The sequence below is a fragment of the Ambystoma mexicanum genome, chromosome 7q (assembly GCF_040938575.1).
Source record: "Ambystoma mexicanum isolate Mex_15411 chromosome 7q, UKY_AmexF1_1, whole genome shotgun sequence".
Lineage (NCBI taxonomy): Eukaryota > Metazoa > Chordata > Amphibia > Caudata > Ambystomatidae > Ambystoma > Ambystoma mexicanum.
This window is the reverse complement of record NC_090941.1, coordinates 527,355,452-527,376,093: the sequence shown is the minus strand read 5'-3', so window position 1 is coordinate 527,376,093 and position 20,642 is coordinate 527,355,452. Positions and strand designations below refer to the sequence as shown.

Sequence of the window (20,642 nt, the reverse complement as noted above, 5' to 3'; positions counted from 1 at the left end):
TGTCAGCTGCATTTTATCACCAAGCCTACTATATTTCGCAGCACTCAGTCCCGTACAGCATTTGTAATCTCATACCTGGGTGGGGATGCTGCATCATGGGCTACGCCCCTGGTATCGAAGGATGACGCTATCCTGTATCATTGGGATACTTTTCTAGAGGAATTCGGTAAGATCTTTAACCGTAAGGCAGCAACTCTAATTAAAGACAGAGAATTACTTACCCTGCGTCAAGGAGGTAAGGACTTGGTTACTTATGTAACCACTTTTAATCGCTTAGCGGTGGAAACTGATTGGCCAGAGGAGAAGCGCCTGGCTTTGTTTTACCAAGGGCTAAGGGATGAGATGAAGGACCTCATAGCGCAAGTAGACCCGCAGCCTGAAAGCTGTTCCTCCATGATAGACCTTGCATTGCGTCTGGATCAGAGACAAAGCGAGAGAAGGCAGGATAGAAGGAAATGGGATTCGAGACCACTAGCCAGATTAGACCACCAACCAAAACCTAGTAAGAATGAGAAGCCAGTGGACGAACCCATGCAGATAGGAACGGTGCGTGGGCCGTTAACCAAAGAAGAGAAAGACAAAAGACGTAGGGAAAAGCTTTGTATTGCGGTAAAGGCGGACATTTTGTAAGAGAATGCCCTGCTAAACCCAAGGGGGAGCTGCTGCCGGGAAACGAGAAAGCTCGCCAGTAAGGGTGGTCCGGGCGAGCCAATTAGAAAACACCCCGAAGCACTTGGCTAATACTCACCACGTACAGGTGGTTCATGTGACAGTCTTAGGTTATATCAGTTGGGCGGCCAAGCGGTGTTCCAGTATCATTGATGATAGACTCAGGAGCCACCAGGACCTAGCATGTAAATTGGGAATACCTCTACACGACAAGGAATGTAAGGAAGAAGTGCAGTCAGTAGATGGGTCACCACTCACTTCTGGCCTCATAACTAAGCAGACTAGGTGGGTACATTTGGAATGTAATTCCCAGCATCATGAAGACATTAGGTTTGATGTAATTGCAGCACCTCAGTTCGGAATGATCCTCGGGTTGCCTTGGTTGGGAACCCACAATCCGGAAGTGGACTGGACTTGGGGTACCTTACGATTTTCGTCTTACCACTGCTTGGAACATTGTCTCAGCAACCCCGCCAAAGTTCCAGAAAACCCTAAAATCCAGGGTACGCCTAGGCAAGGGCATGTGATTGGGAGTACAGAAACCCTACCAGCAGTCTACCAAGCCTATAGGGATGTTTTCAGCAAGGCCGCAGCAGAAACCCTACCACCTCATCGTACATTTGATTGCAGAATAGATTTAGAACCAGGCGCAGCACTTCCGTGTAGTCGAATCTACGCATTGACCGAATCAGAAAACAAACACCTGCGAGAATACATAGACACGAATTTGGCTAATGGATTTATACGTCACTCCATGTCACCGGTGTCGTCACCCTTGTTCTTCGTCCCTAAGAAGACCGGAGACCTAAGAACTTGTATTGATTATAGGGCAATCAACCGAATAACCGTAAAGAATCGATACCCGCTTCCGTTGATACCCACCTTGTTAGATCAGGTGCGAAATGCTAAAATCTACACCAAACTAGACTTACGAGGGGCTTACCATCTCGTGCGGGTGCGTGAGGGGGACGAGTGGAAGACTGCTTTTAGGACCAAGTATGGGCTCTATGAGTATCAAGTCATGCCATTCAGACTCTGCAATGCACCCGCCGCCTTTCAACATTTCCTAGACGAAGTTTTACGGGGTTATTTGGATCTTTTTGCCATCGTTTACATAGATGACATACTTATCTATTCCCAGAATCTAGACGAGCACCAAGAACATGTTAAGGCTGTCTTGCAGCGATTAAGAGAACACCAACTATATGCCAAATTAGAAAAATGTGTATTTCACCAAACCACAGTAGAATTCTTGGGATTTGTTCTCTCACCAGAAGGAGTCACCATGGACCAAGGCAAGGTGAGAACCATAGTAGAATGGCCTTCCCCCACGTCTGTTAAGGATGTGCAGACTGTCCTAGGTTTCGCCAATTTTTACCGACGGTTCATTGACGGGTTTGCCCAAAAAGTACAGCCGATTACCCGTTTATTGAAAAAAGGGGTAGTGTTTCACTGGGATGAGGCGGCGGAGGCAAGTTTTCAGACTCTGAAGAAAGCGTTCACAACAGCCCCAATTTTGTTACATGCAGATCCCACTCGTCCCTACGTCATAGAAACGGATGCTTCGAGTTACGCTCTTGGTGCTATTCTATCCCAACGAGATGGCACTGGTCAACTACACCCAGTTGCGTATTTCTCTCGCACCTTGTTACCTGCAGAACTTAACTACGTGTTAGCGGATAGGGAATTACTAGCTATCAAAGCGGCGTTCAGTGAGTGGCGTCATTATCTAATGGGAGCCCAACATACAATAACAATATTGACCGACCATAGGAATCTGCAATTCCTGAAGTCAGCCAAGGCTCTAAGTCCCCGTCAGCTGCGATGGGCCATGTATTTCGCTGACTTTGATTTTGTGGTCACATACCGTCCAGGGGTAGAGAACAAGAAAGCGGACATCCTGTCCTGGTATCCAGAACCTGAGGTCAAATACGATACAGAAGAGGAACCAAAACCCATTGTGCCACCAGCACGGATCATAGGTAGTGTTGTAGTGGATGATATGTTTACCAACATCAGAAAGGCGCTAACAGCACAAGAGCTGGCCCAATGGAGTGATCCTAGCAAGAAAAAGACTGTTAAGGATGGGCTCCCCTTTTTGGGAACCAAATTGTATCTGCCCACGACGGCTATTCGGCAACAAGCAGTCAGGTGGTGCCATGACTCGCCCTTCGTGGGACATCCCGGAATAGCCAAGACTTACGAACTACTGACGCGTCACTTCTGGTGGCCCAGAATGAAACATGAGGTTCAACAAATTCTACGAACATGTGAATGCTGCTTACGGAACAAGGCAGGTCATCAAAGACCAGCGGGGCTGTTACGCCCTTTACCCACACCACCAGTACCGTGGCATACTATTTCATTAGACTTTATTGTGGACCTACCAACGAGTCATGGTTTCACCACTGTGTTAGTGGTTGTAGACTCCTTGACTAAGCTCGCACACTTCATCCCTTGTAAAGGGGTTCCCAAGGCCAAAGCTTTAGTTGATCTTTTCCTCCAGAACATAGTGCGCCTTCATGGTATCCCCCTTCATGTTGTATCCGATCGAGGGGCGCAATTTACGTCACGCTTTTGGCAAGCCTTTTGCGCCAACGTGGGTATGCAGCTAAAATTGTCCACTAGTTATCATCCAGAAACGGATGGGCAGACCGAGAGGGTGAACCAAACCCTGGAGCATTACATCCGTTGTATGACATATGATACTGAATCCTCTTGGGCAGATGTCATCTGGCTAGCAGAGTTAGCATACAACAACTCGGTGCATGCATCCACCAAAGTAACTCCTTTCTATGGTACTTACGGCTTTCATCCACGTTTCCAACCGGTGCCTCAAGTGAGCTTTGCAGAAGTTCCGGCTGTTACCCAGCATAAAAAAACCCTTGAAGGCGTGTGGCGCAATATCATCACTAATCTAAACACTGCCAAATCAAACTACAAGAGATATGCTGATGCTAACAGGGGACAAGCTCCAGCATACAAGGTCGGGGATATGGTGTGGCTGAACACGCAAAATCTTCACTTGCTAGGCCCACGTAATTTCCAGCCCAGGTTTGTGGGTCCATTCCCTGTGGAAAAGGTTTTAAATCCCGTAGCAGTTCGCCTCACTTTGCCAACACAAATGAAAATTCACCCTGTGTTCCATGTTGCATTGTTAAAACCCGCCCCAGCGTCCATTTGCCCCAAGAAACCTCCACCTGTCACTGTTAACGGGGTTCCTGAGTTCGAAGTAAAAGCAATTTTGGATTCACGTTTTCGTTTGGGGCAATTGTATTACTTGATAGATTGGCTGGGTTACGGGCCCGAAGAGCGCTCTTGGGAGCCAGCGTCAAATGTTCATGCACCCTGGCTGATACGTGTTTTTCATAAGAACAACCCCTCTAAAGCAGGCCCTGTTGGGAGGGGGAGTACTGTCAGGATTCCGACTGTGCTTAATGCAGGTTTGGGGCATTTGGTACACACCACGCACAAAGAGCAACATCCAGGGCTAGGGAAGAACAGGCAGTGGTCCAAGCATCTGTATTTTAGGACTTTGTTGTGCCCTATTTGTAGAATGCAAGCCTGGAGGCAGCAGAATGCAGCATTCGGCATCAGGTCCAAGAAAGACTTCAATACCCAGCATGCTCGCGCCTTCGCGAGCAAAAGAACTACTTCGGGACAACGCCCGAGGACCAGCGCATGCGCGCGACGCGCGCAAGGATCCCTGCTTGTGCTAAAGGAGTTTGACCAGAGAAGACGTGCAGATCGAGGGCTCCTGCAGGCAGCGACCCGCGGGGCCAAACCCCGCCTGTGAATACTGCAGGCCCCGCGCACCATGACAGATAAGTGCATTCCTTTCTTGGGCTAAACTAATGTGAACAAGCGACCGCTAACGGAACGCTTACAAAGAATAACAGTTACTTCCAGCGTGCGTCTGGAACACGCTGGTTGGGATTCAGCGTTGGGTGCACACGTCGGGAGTGGGGTGAAGCCTAGCACTGAAAGAGATTCCAAAGTCCGTCTTGGCGGAACGTTCACCCGGTGCCGATTAGTTCGTGTGAAGTAACACGGCCTGACTATACTCGGAACGAATGAATGTGTGATTGTGCCGTGTGAGGAAACACGGTTGTTGACATTACACTCATACCTGTTTTTGGTTTTCTTGTAGCGGCGCTCCGCTGTAGTGTACAGCAGGAACTCGTATCGCGCCGTAGTGTTACGGCAAGAACTGGGGCAAGCCGCATACCTCTCAGCTGCATCACATGAAGCTAAGTGTCTCTTGAGTTATTCTGTTACTGTGTATAGTAATACTTGTTCTAGGGGTGTCTGTGTGAACAGCTCAAGAAGCGTGATAGGAACGCTTCTACCAGAGTAACGTACTATGTGCATCAATCACCATTGTGTATAGCGTGAGACCCAACAGGTCTCTGAGGTTCTTGCTGAGTGTAAGAGTGAGTGTAAGGGCGGAGTGCCATCGATCTCAGGAACCCCACAAGGGGACAGCAAGACGGACCTTTCCCTATAACCCCCTTTACCTACCATTCCCTTATCCCTTCTTCCCGGTTACCCTAACTTCCCCCTACCTATCCAATCCAGCAGACCCTAACCCTCTTTCCCCGGCGGGTTACGGAAGCCTGAGTTTATTACCAAGCCAGGCACCAAGACCCAACGGGGAGGCAGGTGTACGTGCTACCTCCGCGCAAGGTTGAGTGTCTGACAGACACTAAGTCCTAGTCAAACTGTGCTTGCAGCACACCCACACTACCACCAAGGACACTAAGTCCTAGACAACTGTATAGGCTGCAGAATAACTTCACCGACTCAGTACCATACTACACAGGTACCTTCACACACCACACACAACCCATGCTAAGCACGAGACAGGAGAACATATTCAAACACAAAACCTTGTCTTAAATATGCAAATACATTTGGAGATTATAATCTCAAAAATAATCCCGCTGAAAGATGTTAATTCAGCAAAGTCATTTCAGCAAAGTCTTTTTGGCATTTTGATAACAGTACTACCAAATATGCCGCATAAAAAACCCGCGAGTTCCCCCACCCACGAGTCCGTCCAAACCTAAAATTGCAACAGGGTCATTTCTTAGTTTAAGTTGCATCAAAACACTTAAAATTACTGCAATAAGCAGCACCTCAATCCGTAGATTCCCACCCACAAGTCTGTGAAAACCAAATTCCCAACCCGACCTGAAAGGAAAATAAGGTTAGAAACAAATTCAAAGAATTTGACACGTATCTATTTGGCACATGTTCATTTTAGAAAATAGAACCAAAAACAACTGTGAATTACACACACAGTGAATTACACACAGATCTACAAAAGCCCATGGTACTCACACTAATATAGAATCTTCAAACACTCACACACCACCAAGACAACATACCTGAGGCCACAACATGTACACGAAACAACACACGCACCGGCCTCACAATCCAAATATGCTCACTAGAGTTCTGCTAAAACGCCGACATTCCTCCATCTGCTAGGGCGAAGCTGCCAACGGAACTCTGCGCCTCCAACTCTGCGCCTCCAAAGTTCTTGCTCGTACCGCAGAGCCCATAATGACAATCCAAAGGAAATGCCCAGTCCGCAGATTCCTCCTTGACAATGTTCCAAAGACTTTGTGATCCTTTTCCACGATTGCTTGCCCCCGACCACAACCACAATGTTCGCAGCTGGAAACAACAGCCTCGATGGCACCCAAACACAGAGTTGCCAGACCGCCACTCATTTCCGAGTGACTGTGTTCATCGTCGCTGACTCTGCGACGTTTCGCACCCGGAACACGCTCACCAACCAATCCTCTGCATGAACGTATCCTCTCCGTACGCTCGACGTGTTCCAGCTTCGCTGGCTGGTACAATACAGGATGATTCACTACGTCATCATTCCACAATGAGACGCGGGACTGCGCACAACTCCAACGCCTCTTCAATGGGCTCTCTGCCAGAAGCCCGTAACGCCCGATAAGCGTGACAGTTCCCATGAATTCGGAGGCGTTTCGAACTGCACCATGTGCACTGACAGTGCCGGCAACCTCCTCCACACACACTGCTGCCTCCGACAGGCTCCTAGCTGACTGGACCTCCCGGCTTCCAGTCATGTCTGAAGAGAACTGCTGATCATTGCAAAGGGCAACGCATGCCCGAACCATGGACAGCGTGGAAACACAAATTGTGCCTTTACTCTGCCGCCGCATTAAGGTCCAGACCACGGACCACAGAATCAGCCAGCACATGCACCTGAAGTCCTTCTTTTCTTGTTCCTGCACTCCGGACTGGAACTGCCTCTGCTGGTACTGAAAGGCCAGGGGCCACCCCAGGCCCAGAAAATTACCTGTTGCTTATAGCCCCGCGCTCCGGATCAGCACAAAATGAAAACTGCCTCTGCCAGCACCACCCGGCCTGCTGGAGCGTAGCACCCAGATAGTTGCTACTGGGGCTAAAACTGCTGGCTGCCCTTAGGGACATGATGATTGGAGGTCGATGTTCCTGGACTTCCACTGCTGCCCCCTCCACGACAGGATCCCACCCTCGTCGCCAGTGTAATATTTTGGTACCTGAAGTGACACGCGGACCAGCAGGTAAGATATTTGTATGTTTATTTCAGGTTAGTTGCCAGGAACAACATCGGCATGTCCCTCTTTGCCAGCTAGATCTCAACTGTAAATCCTAGAACCCAGCTTCAGAGCATAACATCCCCAACACTCCGTTCCCTCTGACATCACAAAATTCCATGTAACTGTGATGTCACCACCTCACCTTAGATACACATTACAACAAACTGTTGTGTCGGAAGGGGAGAGGGTAGGTGGAAGCATAGTATAACATGTGACAAGGTGTTGCCGCCGGGCACTGCAATAGTCTAAATGGCTAGTAACTAAGGCTCCTATTACAACTGTACACTTGCACAGGGATAAGAATGGACAAATTCTCTGTATAGAATGTTGAATATAGTCATAAACAGTAGAGGAATGGTAAAGAGAAAAAAAGAAAAGTGGTGGCACACCGCTCCCGACTGTTCCCACTCACTTCGATCACTGACTTCAGTGCTTCCGAAGGAATCAGCCAAGTAATACCTTTCTGATTTTGCAGCACAGGCCTAAAACAATCCAAAACAGAGGGTGGGTAATTTTGATGATAGCCGTTTTCCTGACATCATGAATTCTCATTATGCAGTGATTTTACCGAACTTAAAATAACGAACAGCATTTTTACATAAACATGTTTACTGAAAAAGTTACTGAACTTTTAAAAATATATATGTGGGGTGGTGTAAGAGGTTAAAGCGGGTGGGGATGGGGCTAGGGTGGGATTATAAATGAAGGGAAACAGGAGGGTGGGGAGCCCCATATAAAAATAAAATCATAATTTGTTGGGTAAAAATGTTTAGTTAAAAAAGATTTCGTTATTTTTTGATTCAGTAAAATCATATGTAACCACATTTTCCTGCTCTCTTTCTCTGTAAGGGCTTCAGAGGTTGAAACAGGTGATTTGAGCCTACTGTTATATTCTTAATGTCCACTCCTTGATATGTATAATCAAGTAACTTTATTGTAAGACCCCACAGCCTCCTCCTCAGCTCCGACAGCCAACCGCCACTGTGGAATGTTGATTGCCAAACACGCATCAACATTCCACCAGTGTGCCTATGCACGAGCCCGTGCATATTACAACATATCCTCTTCCCTTGTATAACAATGTTAATACAAATTTGAACAATGAAACAATGAACAATGGAACAATGAACAAAATGTTACGTGACTTGTCATAATACAACATGCATCCAGATATAAACAAAAATTGAGTGCAATTTAATATACTTGTACTTTTAACAAATGTAGTCTCTAAATCTTATGGGAGGACCACAGCTTCTACCCACACGAACCCTGTTTTGTCTCTCATCATGTTGCTGATCCATAACATCCTGACATTCCACATCTACCTCTGGACCAACAGGATTTGGCATTGGAACAATCTCTTCTTGTTCAATCCTTATTCTTTGTGAATCCACAGGATCATAATCTAGTACTGTTTCTTGCAATTCCAAATTGGATCCCACACCTGGCCTAACCTTACTTTTACAGCCACTCACCACCACTCTTCTCTTACTCCAAACAGAGCCATCCTCCAAGTGCACATGTCCCTTTCCCACCTTGATAACTCTCCTTAAGGGCATGAAAGAACTGTAACCTTTGTAAACCATCCTAGGATTCTTAATGTACACTTCATCCCCGGGATTAACATTCAACTCCTTCCTAGTTTTTTGTGAAGACATTATACTCTGCTGTCGCTCCAAAACACTGCGATGAACAGCTCGCAAGTCCATATCGCATGGCCCACCACCCCCCATGGCCAAGGTTCTCAATGTTGTACCTGCCTTCCTACCCCTCATGAGTTCAAATGGAGATCTTCCCGTAAGTATAGCAGGTGTTCTCCGATATGCAGCCAGGTATTGTGTTAACACATCCTTCCAATTCAACCCATTGGCCAAAGCCAATTGTATGGCTGCCTTAATGGTACCATTTGCTCTCTCAACCAATCCATTCGCAGAAGGATTATATAAAGCTGTCCTACAATGCGAAATGGCATGCTGCTCCAAAAATTCCCTCATTGCTCGAAAAGTGAACTGCACCCCATTGTCAGTCACTAAAGTCGCAGGTAATCCTTCACGATCAAAAACTTTCCTTAAAAAATCAATAACAGAATTCGTTGTAACACTAGAACATGCCGCCACCTCAATCCACCTGGACGTATAGTCCACCAATACCAACATATATCTAGACTCAGGCTCTAAACAGTCAAATGGACCCATGATATCCAAAGCCAATTTCGACCATACCTGCTCTGGAACCTCTACAGGGTGTATAGGTTGTGGATGCAGTACCTTGCTCTTATCACTCACAGAACATGCCACACAATCTTTCACTACTTGCTCAACATCCTTGTCCAGAGACGGCCACCAGTACTCTTCTCTCAATCTCCTTTTAGTTAAAGATCGTCCCAAATAACCGACATGTGCCAATTCCACTATTCTTCCCCTCAAACTTACAGGAGGTATCAATTTGTAACCCCTAGACACACCCCAGGGACCCTCGGCCAATTCATCAATAACCTGAACATAAGCTTTCCCCTCCAACCTGTCCTTAACAGTGTGCCACCCCTTAAGCAAACCTTCCCTAATCCACCTCAACTCAAGATCCGTCTCAGACTCCCGATCCCACACCGACTTCTCCACAGCTGAAGTCACCAAAGCAACCTGACAATCCTGCGAATCATCCTCTTGTACTATTCCTGCCTCACCCTCACCCTGTCCCACTGGCAAACGGGACAAACAGTCCGCCACAACATTCAACCTTCCTGGAAAATACTGCCAGGAAAAATTATAATCCTGCAACTGTACTGACCACTTTGCAATCCTTGGAGACACTGCCATGACCCCTTTGGTAGAAAATACCTGCACCAATGGTTTGTGGTCCGTTCTGACAATATACGGTATACCCCACAAAAATGTCCTGAAGTGTTTTGAAGCCCATAACACTGCCAAGGTCTCTCTCTCAATTACAGAGTACCTCATTTCCACCTCTCTCAAGGTCCTCGAAGCAAAAGCCACTGGTACCCATTCATCTTTTATCCATTTCTCTAGCACTGCCCCCAGACCCACCTCACTTGCATCCACTGTCAAAACAGTTTTATTTTTCAGGTCAAATGACTTCAATGAGGGAGCATTCTCTACTTCCTTCTTGACCAACTCAAATTCTGCCGCACACTCCGCGGACCATACAAACCTTGCACACTTCTTCATGAGAGCTCTCATGGCCACCGTTTTTTCAGCATAATTAGGAACAAATTTAACATAATACTCCGCAAGACCAAGAAAAGCCCTTAGCTGATCCTTATTGCCCGGAGCTGGCGTATCTCTCAACACTTGTACTAACTCCTTTTTTGGACTCACACCTCGTGAACTTAAAGTGTGTCCCAAATATGTGACCTCCTGCACACCCACCTGACACTTGGTCACCTTTACCGTCAAACCTCTCTCTTTAAGAATGTGCATGACCTTCCTTACCCTGACATCATGTTGTTCCTTGCTGCTGCCCCAAACCAAAATGTCATCTTGAAAATAGCTGACACCCTTCACACCACCAAACAACTGCTGCATCAACCGCTGAAACACAGCCGAAGCCGAAGCCAATCCAAAAGGCATACGACAAAACCTGAAAGCCCCAAACGGAGTCACAAATGACGTAAGAGGTCTAGAATCCACATGCAGGTCAATTTGATGATAAGCGGTTGACAAATCAAACGTTGAAAAGTATTTAGCTTCCCCCAACGTCAACAACAACTCATTTATATTTGGCAAAGGATGCCGATCCACCCATATGTTGGAATTTAATTCTCGGAGGTCTACACACATTCTTATGTTGCCATCACTCTTCTTAACTAAAACTACCAGAAACAACCACTCCGAACACTCAATAAGCTCAATTATTCCTGCTGACTGCAACTTAGTCAGTTCCGCTTTAAATGCCTCCCTGGCTGCAACAGGCACTCCCCTCACTTTATGCACTCTCGGAATCGCCCCCTTCTTCAACACAATGCGATGTGTAAAACCTTTAAGTTTGCCAAGGGTGTCTGAAAATACCTCAGGAAACTCACTCATGAGGAGTGTGGAAGTAACCGTTATGTTATTCTCTTCCCCTCCCTCCATGACACTTAAAACTGGTTCCTTTTCACCTGGATGAATTTGTATTTTTAGTGCAGCCTGCTCATCCCAACCCAGTACACTTGTGCCCTTTGAAGCCACATACAATTTACCCATAGTTTGCCTCCCCTTAAAAGAGAAATTCGACCAATTATAACCAAGCAGGTCAATGGATTGCTGCCCATAAGCATATGGTCTTATGTCCGGGGGCAACAAAGTAGACATTTCTTTACCCAGCACTTCATGATAGATTTCCGGAGACACCAGAGTATAAGGTGACCCCGAATCCACCAACATATCCACAGGATGCTGGTCCACTAATACCGACACCCATGGACCCTTCCGCCCACAACCCTCAACATGTAAAATGACACTCTGATTAGAGATACTCTGATTAGAGCCACCACCCGATGCCCCGTCTAGCCCCATGGTAGCATCCTCCGTAATTACACTAGCAACCACCTGCCCCTTACACATACGTGCAAAATGACCCATACGTTTGCATTTCCTGCACTCAACATTGTTAGCAGGACATAACTTCGAACCAACATTGTGACTCAACCAGCCACAATTTTTGCATCCCTCCTTGACCTTAGATGCTCTATTGCCTTGTGTCACCATTTTATCCCCAGCTTTTCTACTCCTTGGCACCACAGCATGTACCATCTCCCTATTCCCGTCCCTTTCAGTAACCACTTGTACACTCGCCTTTGACGCTTCAATTGCTCTGGCAATCTCCAAAACCTTATCAAGAGAAGGATTGTTCTCAATCCACAATCTCTCTCTAATTTTTTGATTGGATGTCTTCATCATGATCTGATCCCTTATGTGTTCCTCTCCATTCCCCGGGAACCCGCACGTAGCCATGAGTGCCCGTAAAGCTGTAACATATGCATCTATGCTTTCCATAGAACCTTGTGCCCTCGAGAAAAACTTATATCACTCTAAAACCACATTAACTCTTTTACCAAAACGTACTTGCAATTTTTTTAAAGCAGTCTCATATGCACTTACCACCATTTCCCCTTCACCTCCCCCTTGAACCATCACATTCTCTCCCGGCAAATGACGAAAAACCCTCAACCCCTCAGTACCAATGCAATTCAGTAAAGCAGCCTCCTTTTCATCATCATTAAACTTTGCCCCACCTGCAGCCCTCAAATATACCTTAAAAGCATCTACCCACTGCTCCCAAGGAGCAACCGGCTCTCCCGGATTCGGGAGAAAAGCAGGTGGAGGCCTAGCAGCTGTATGCAACATAGTTGGGTATACTCCCCTGTTTCTTATGTCCCCAAAAGTAACTTGGTAACTTTGTGCAATGCTAAAAATCTTACTTCCCTAGCAGCAGATAATTATCTCATTGATACTTTGTGCAGCTACTCCCCAAAAATACATACAGCCCCAAAGTATTGTCACTGGTAATACACCAACGAAAAAAAAAACAGACAAGTATCTTCCACTGTTGCCTTGGGCACGTGCACCCACACGTAATGCAGTACAGCCCGAAATGGTACTGGGTGAGTCTCAACTGCTGCCTAGAACACTTGCACCCACAGTAATTGCAGTACAGCCAAGTTCTGGCACTGGGTGAGTCTCAACAGTTAATCCAAAATTCCTTGACAGCCAATCCAGCCCAAGCAAATCCACTAACCTCCTGTTGTCGGCGCTTCAGATTTTATCTTCCCACCTTACCTCCAACCACCTTTATAAGTAATTTGCAGCCCTTTCCACTTGCCAGGATTGATTTGTACTCCGAGTAATTTACACCCTTTCCACTTGCCTGCATGCAGTTGTACTCCTGTACACCCAAATTGGCAGCTGTAAGCGCCACCGCAGCCCCTCCTCCTTCCTTACGGCGACCCAGCACCGTGAACAGCCTTAGATCAGGACGCTGTCGGGGGCGGGGCCAGCGGCCGGCACTTTACTACGGAGCGCCACCACAGCCCACCTCCTCCCGGAGACTCACAGTCCCCGAAAAACAGCGTAGGAAGCAGACGCTGCTGGAGGCGGGGCACTACGCCGGCCTCTGCTATACGCGCACACTCTCACGTGTGCCGGCCACCGTACAGATCAGCGGCAACACTTCCTGCCAGCCCCCAACAGACTCCGAGCTGCAGAGCCCTCCTTGACGAATGGAGCTCTCCAGCCCCGCGTCGCTGCCATCGATGGCCGGGCTCCAAGCAGCCGACCTGCGAACTCCCTGGGTCTCAGCTGCCCACCGCAGAGCGGAAACACTGGCCTGCGCGGTGCCCCGACTGGGCACCCGAACCACTCCTCCCTGTTCAACCAAGCAGACGCGGCCTGGCCCGTGACCGTGCCCCGACTGGGCACCCGGACAGCTCCTCCGCTTCACCACCAGGGCGCCAAAACACTCCTCCTTGCTACACGAGCCGGCGCGGACTGGCCCGCTGCAATGCTCCGACTGAGCAGCACCCGGACAGCTCCTCCGCTTCACCTCCGAATCACCGACAACACCGAAGGTGAGGTAAAAGCCCAGACAGCTGCTCCGCGCACACGTGGGATGGGGTCTCACACGTCCTCGTCGCCAATGTTATATTCTTAATGTCCACTCCTTGATATGTATAATCAAGTAACTTTATTGTAAGACCCCACAGCCTCCTCCTCAGCTCCGACAGCCAACCGCCACTGTGGAATGTTGATTGCCAAACACGCATCAACATTCCACCAGTGTGCCTATGCACGAGCCCGTGCATATTACAACACCTACTCCTTGCTGCAGTGCCAACTAGTAGGTGTTCCCTTAGCTGTGTTTTAAAGCAGTAGATCATGTAGGCATGGTTTATATTCTTGATTTGGTAATTGGCAAACTGGGCCGTGGCCTGTGCCTGCATAGTCTGCTTGAGCGGTTTCTTGACCTACTCCATGAAGGCAATGCAGTGAGAGACAGGCTTGACTGTCTCACGTCTCCCCAAATTCTCTCACCTTGATTTTCTTAAGTTTCAATACTGAACCGTGAAGCGCTCATCGCATGACTACAATGTGCGTTGCTTGGTCTTGAGAACGTAAAGCTGTTTCCTTATCTAGAGAATCCAATGGGTAGAAAAACTGGCTATTGCTGGCTTGAAACTTTTGAATTAATCATAACCTCTTGCAATGCCTTTGGCAATCCTCGGGACCATCATTTTTTAGCCTGCCATGCCATTACAGATGGGGAAAGATCATATACAAGTCAGGCTTGGACCCACCTTGAAAGGATCCAAGTCCAACCCAAACTACTAGACACATTGTAGAGCAACACCAGATTCATTTAAAACGATTGGGTAATCTTCTCATATACACACTCTCATCTTTGATCTATTCCTCGTCCTCTGGAAAGTAATCCATATCTTCTGTATCGTCCCCCGTATCCTGTAGATTTGAGCCTTGGACTCAAAAGCCTGGTGGCTGTTTGATCTGACCTTTCCTTTTTACTGTGCTTCTCTTTCACGAAGAGCTCTACATTTGCTAACGCTTGGCCAAGTGTTAAGTGTTTTAAAGATTTCCATCCACCAGGATGGCACAATGGTCGCTTTCACTGGCACTGTTATATGTATCCAGTTGTTAAAATTGTACAGTGTTTTGGAGTAAAGCTCTAAATAAACATCATAAATACAAATACAAATACACCTACCGGCATGCCCTTTTAAGTCCTCATAACGTCTGTGTTTGTTACTTTGTATGGAAGTTAGCTATTCAGCGTCCTCCATGTGTGTTTGACATCCAAGTCCGCTGTCTCCACCATCATGATGGGCACGGAGAGCGGTACGAGTTCCCAAAGGTTGCTAATGGGTATTGGTGGAACCTTTTTGAAAACTGCGGTCACCCTTTAAATCTGGCTGCAGCTGTGATTTACTTGACTTGCTTTGAATTAGCTGTTCTTAAGATACAAGCTTGACTGAATTCAGCCACTGAAAAAAGTGCTCGAAATGTCTTGCGGTGTCAGGTCGTAAGAGGGTTAGTTTCTAATTTTGTGCGAGCATGCGGCCACGCCCTGGGGAGATGCTCCCGATAATAGCCTGAGAATGTGAGAGACGTGATACTAGCAATGTATAGAAATCAGAACTTGAAATGTTTTGTTCCTCTTGAGTTATGCAAGAACTTAAAAAAGATACAGGAAGATGATCAGTCAGCAGTATTTGCCAATGCACTCATCAAACCTATTTTAAATTTAGCTGTAGGTTCTGAAGGTGATGAATATCCGAGACGTCTGGCTTTTTTTTGCAGGAACAATAAAGCCCATGAGACAACCACAAACTTTACAAAACAACACATTCTACTGAGAGGTAACCCTGAAGGCAACTTGTTGAATCAGAAGAAAATGGTGACGGTTAAGTTACAAAATCATTGAAGACTGTGGGTGCCATCGACTCTAAGAACACATGTTGTCTGGTGAAATATTCTCCCTTTTCCCTTCTATCCAGCTTTCCCCTATCCCTATACCCACCTATCTGCCCCTGTTCCCCCAGAATGTGATTTTGCTCTGTAGTCATGTTGAAATAACAGTGGATCCACATAAAGATGGGATTTGGGTTCATACACTTCCTGTGGTAACATGGGTCTTGACACACTGATACATTTCATACAAGAATGGATCATCATATATAGACTTTTTATGTCACATTGCAGTGATCTCACAACCATATTTTTCTTAGTATACTGAGGGACGATGCTATATGACATGACTTCCTGTGATGTCACTTGGGGGCTGGGTCAAATGATATCACTTCTTGTGATGTCACTTGGGGCAGGGTCAAATTACATCACTTCCTGTTATGTTATTGGGAGGTCAAGGGGTGTGTGATGTCACTTCCGATATCCCTGGCATTTTGGTGAAATTACATCCCTGGCAGCAAGTAGCCTCAGCAAAGCAAATTAAATATGCTTGGGGCCTGCCGAATTTGAGGGGTGCAAAGCAATGTTTGTTTACAGCATTGGTCTTCTTTCTGCCCTGCCTATAGTGCTGGTCAGGCCTACAGGGACCTCGCAGGATTTCCCCATCTGGCTCTTCACCACGTTGCTCTTTTGTGAGAGCACTCTAGTTTTCTGCTCCTTTCAGTGAGGTTGGACTTGCTCACATGTTGTAACATGGTGCCACTTTCAAAACATTTCCAGGGCCAATTTCGGCTCCCAGTCCTCCTATCTGACCTGCATTACTTGTCTTATTTTTTATTCTAACAAGTTGCTATTTTATTTGTCACAAAGAACGCTAGTTAGGAAGCAACATATTTGGCCTAATCTAAAACAAACAAAAGAAAGGGACACATTATGATGTTATAAAGTTCCGTATATGTAAATATTACCCCGTACTGGGATTGATCTACTTACTCTGTGAGTACACAGACCTCTGAGAATGCATTTGAGGTAATACTTTCACATTCGACCATGGTTCATGCCTCCTCCAGGCTGCGCTCTCCTACCTGTGCTTCCGAGGAGGTGTGTCCTTCACCTCCCTTAGTGCCCCGCTCTCTCTGACTCTCACCTCGGCTCGGCTCGGCTGCCTGCTGCAGCTCGAGCAGCGAACAAGGGACTCTAGAAGTATTTCTCTCTTCTGTGGCCTTTGTTGTGTTCTATTTCCATGGCAACAATAGAGTGCAGTGACATTCTGTAGTCCTACTTCTTATCATCTAACTGGGTTAGATTACTTCAGATGCTTCCCCCCCTGAGTTTCGCCCCAGCCATCTTCCCATGGCTAATAGGATAAAAAGACAATATTTGTCTCCCCTATCATAGTTTCGTTGTGCTCCTCGTGGACTAAATGAAAGAACATCTTCATTGCCGGATTATATTCACTTTCTGCTGCATTAGAAAGACAAGCAGACAGTGTAGAAACACATGTGCTGCATAGCATACACTCTTCAACATAGTGTCACACACATTGACACATCTAGATAGAAAGCCGTTTTCTCCTATGAGAAGCCTCATACATGCTGGGAGCTTTTCTGCATTTTACGACTTTGAATTGTTTTACTGCAAAGGTGTTTTTTTCAAAATGGGGTTTCCACCAATCTCTTATTTTTTAAAAAAATAAATGAAAGAAGCCTTTGATTTATTTATTTATTTCTAACGTACCGTAGTCCGTAGGCATCAGGGCGCAGAGAAAAGATAGATCGAGAAACAATGGATATGAAATGGAGAATCATCAATGTTAAGTCAAGCTAAAAGAATAAGAAGGTCTTCAATGCTTTTTTAAGCTTCTTTCACAGCACAATGTTACAGGCAGCTTATTCCAAGCAGTGGCCTCTATTACAGGATATGACCTTTCTTTTCCCCTAACTCGTCGGGATCTAGGGCATATCAATCGCACGGAGTCCTTCGATCTAGTATTTCTGATTGAATCTTGGACAGTGATGCGAGTTTTCAGATCTAGGGGCATCACCAAATAAACATGTGAGAGTCATGGTTTACATTTTGAACTCTATCCTCGCTTCTACAGGCCGCCAATGTAGTTCTCTTCTATACTGTGATATCTGGTCACGTTTCGATTTTTTTGTAATGATTCTCACAACGTCATTTTGCAGAATCTGCACTCTTTGAGTCCAACGTTTGCTTGCTCCGCCTAATAATGCGTTGCAATAGTCTAATCTTGACATGACCAACGCTCTTACTAGAGTGGCACAGTTTGCGGCTGAAGCAAAGGGCTTTATCAGGCGTAATAGCCTGAGATAATGTTGTATGTTTTTTGTTACACTTACAACTTGAGCGTCTGCGTTCTGTGATGATGCCGCAGTGGTAACCCCAAGAGTTTCTACTTTAAACTCCCAGGCGCATAAATCCCCTTTTCTACGAGCAGTCTGAAAGGCAGCTAATGTGAAATTCTATCACCTGAATGGTTAGGACTGGGGGTCCTTCTTAAGTATTCTACTTGCTTCTAACATTAAGAATGAGCAATATCCTTAAAAAGCAGCCACGCGTCAATACTGATTTCAATGGCCGTAGTCTCTGATGTTAAGACATGCACAAAGACAGTCACTTCCTTCCTCAATGTACTTTCCACCCATAAGCTCAATTACATCATGGAACTTGCCATTAAACAATTAGTATTTTGGGGTTTCAGAAATTAAATATGGACTGCAGCTTTTGAGCCAACAGTGAACATACACCACTCAGGCTGCGGTCTAGGCGATATATGTTCAGTGGTGATCACACTCAGGGTCCAAAGATTCAAGCTGTCTATCTCTAGGTAGCGTACACTTTACAAAATACATATCTGATCAGGTGTCATTTGGTAGCCTGCCACAGCCTGTTTGTAGTGTGTCATTGCATGCTTTCCATTTGTACAGCTGAGGGCTGGTGGCAAAGGAGTTAATTGTCCCTACTTCCTGCATCTGAGGAATGACATTACTGTGGTTTCATTAGCCAGCCTGTCAGTACAGAACCCGCTGATAGGGACCTGTGAGTGACAGAAGTAAAGGACCAATGGCAGGAGCCTAAATGGAAAGATTTGTCATTTCGGGTAGACAGGCCCCCTGGAGGAGAAGTGACTCCAGATAGTTACCAGCAGTTCTATTCTGGTAAAGGGAGCACTATGTCGTAGGACTGGGGTGTTTTTCTTTGAAAACTCTGTAGGGCACCCTGCATCAGGTGGGGGGCCTTCCTGGAAGCATTTCAAGAGGAAGAATCTATGGGGTGATCCATGCCTCAGAAATGGTAAGTTTGAGTCGAAGCAGTCGGTAAGGAAGGGAATGTTCTTTCTTAGAGTTTGGGTATGCCAGAGTCCAAGAGTTAGAGATATATGTGCGGACGAGAAGAGAGAAGAGAGAGGGGCCTCTAAGGGGAAAGATTGGGTTTGAGCAAAATAGAGAGACAGCAATAGTACATGTTATGGATGAAGCAGGACAGGAATGAGGTTGGGGGAGTCGAGGAGAGCCAGAAAGGAGTAGATTCAGGAATAAGGTTGGGACAAGCATTTAAGACTCTTGAGGAGGGTAGGGAGAGTTATGTGAGAAGTGTGATACATGCTGTGCCTCTGCTCTGTGTGCAAGCCCACCTGAGAACCAGGGAACTGAACTGCGCCGTCACCATTTTCCCCCCTGACCCCTGAGCTCAGTGACCCGGAAGAAATAAGAAATCCTGGTGGGGCAAAGCCCCGGCAAAGCCCGGATAAGTCACTTCACTGTTGCCTGCAGTTGCAGCATGTGAGTGCTTTCACCAACCTGCATCTGTGCCTGTACTTGCTGGTGCCTTCGCTCCATACTCAAACCCCCACTGAAAGCCTGGGAGCTGCTGCTTGGTTCGTAGCTGCGCTGCAATGCCATCTGCTGTAACAGTCCTGGGAGCTGTGCCAGCCCAATGTGCTCCCTCAGTGACCTCGGAGACCGGGAAGCAATAGGAACTTCTAGTGGGTCGAAGCCCTTGGAAAGCCTGCATAAGTCCCTTCACTGTTGCCTGCAGTGCGGCATGTGAGTGCCTTTCACCAACCTGCCTCTGAGCCTGGACGTGCTGGTGTCTCTGCTCCATGTGTAAACCCTCCTGAGAGCCTGGGACCTGTTGCTAGGCTCGTAGCTGCCATGCAGTGCCATCTGCAGTAAATGTTCTGGACGCTGTGCTTTCACCATCTGCCCCCCCCTGATCTTGGAGACCTGGAAGGAATAAGAACTCCTGCTAATTCCAGATAATTTCCTGAATAGAGTCGTTTGGGCACAAGGCTTTGAATCAACTTGTGCTGCACTTAAGGTTTTCTGGTTTGGTTTGGTTAGTTTAAGCTGAGAGCTTGCTGGAAGGTGAGGTGTTGCCCACACCTCCTGTTAGGATTTGATTTCGTTTGCACAAGATACGTTGGTTGCAACCAGGACTCTTCGACTGAACGTACACTTTTTGTGCATCACTGAGACTTGGATCTCACCATCTAATACTGCTACACCTGCTGATGTTCTCACATCTACTGCCTTTAGACATAACCCTTGCCCCTCTGGCCGAAGGGGTGGGTTTGGTATTCTCTAACCCTACTCTTTTTTGCTTACCGACTCCCCTCCCGATTTACCTATACTCTCATATTTCCAGTATCAGTACTCGCTCATCAAAGGTCCCTTTTCGGTTGGGCTTCCTTCTGCTATATCGTCCTCCTTGCCCTATCGCCTCCTTTTGCAAGGATCTTGACTCTCTTCTTTCTGTTCTCTTACCTCTTTATCCCTCTCTTGTACTTCTCAAAGATTTGAATCTCCACTTCTCGTCTACTTTGTCCTTTATTCCACTTATCTCCATTCTTGACTCCTATCAATTGTCATATGTCCCCTCTCCCCACTGCTGTATTACTGGCTCTTCT

At 46.7% G+C, this 20,642-nt stretch overlaps 1 protein-coding gene across 2 annotated transcripts in view; it reads right to left on the bottom strand.

The window, feature by feature from the left end:
• The window catches only part of ERICH6B (glutamate rich 6B), a 2,074,788-nt gene extending 2,057,904 nt beyond the window's left edge, over window positions 1-16,884 (bottom strand). For both annotated transcript variants that reach the window (XM_069640454.1, XM_069640457.1), the window contains exon 1: window positions 16,798-16,884. The gene's annotated coding sequence lies outside the window, so the exon portion shown is untranslated. The remainder of the gene's footprint in view (window positions 1-16,797) is intronic.
• Window positions 16,885-20,642: the final 3,758 nt, after the last annotated feature.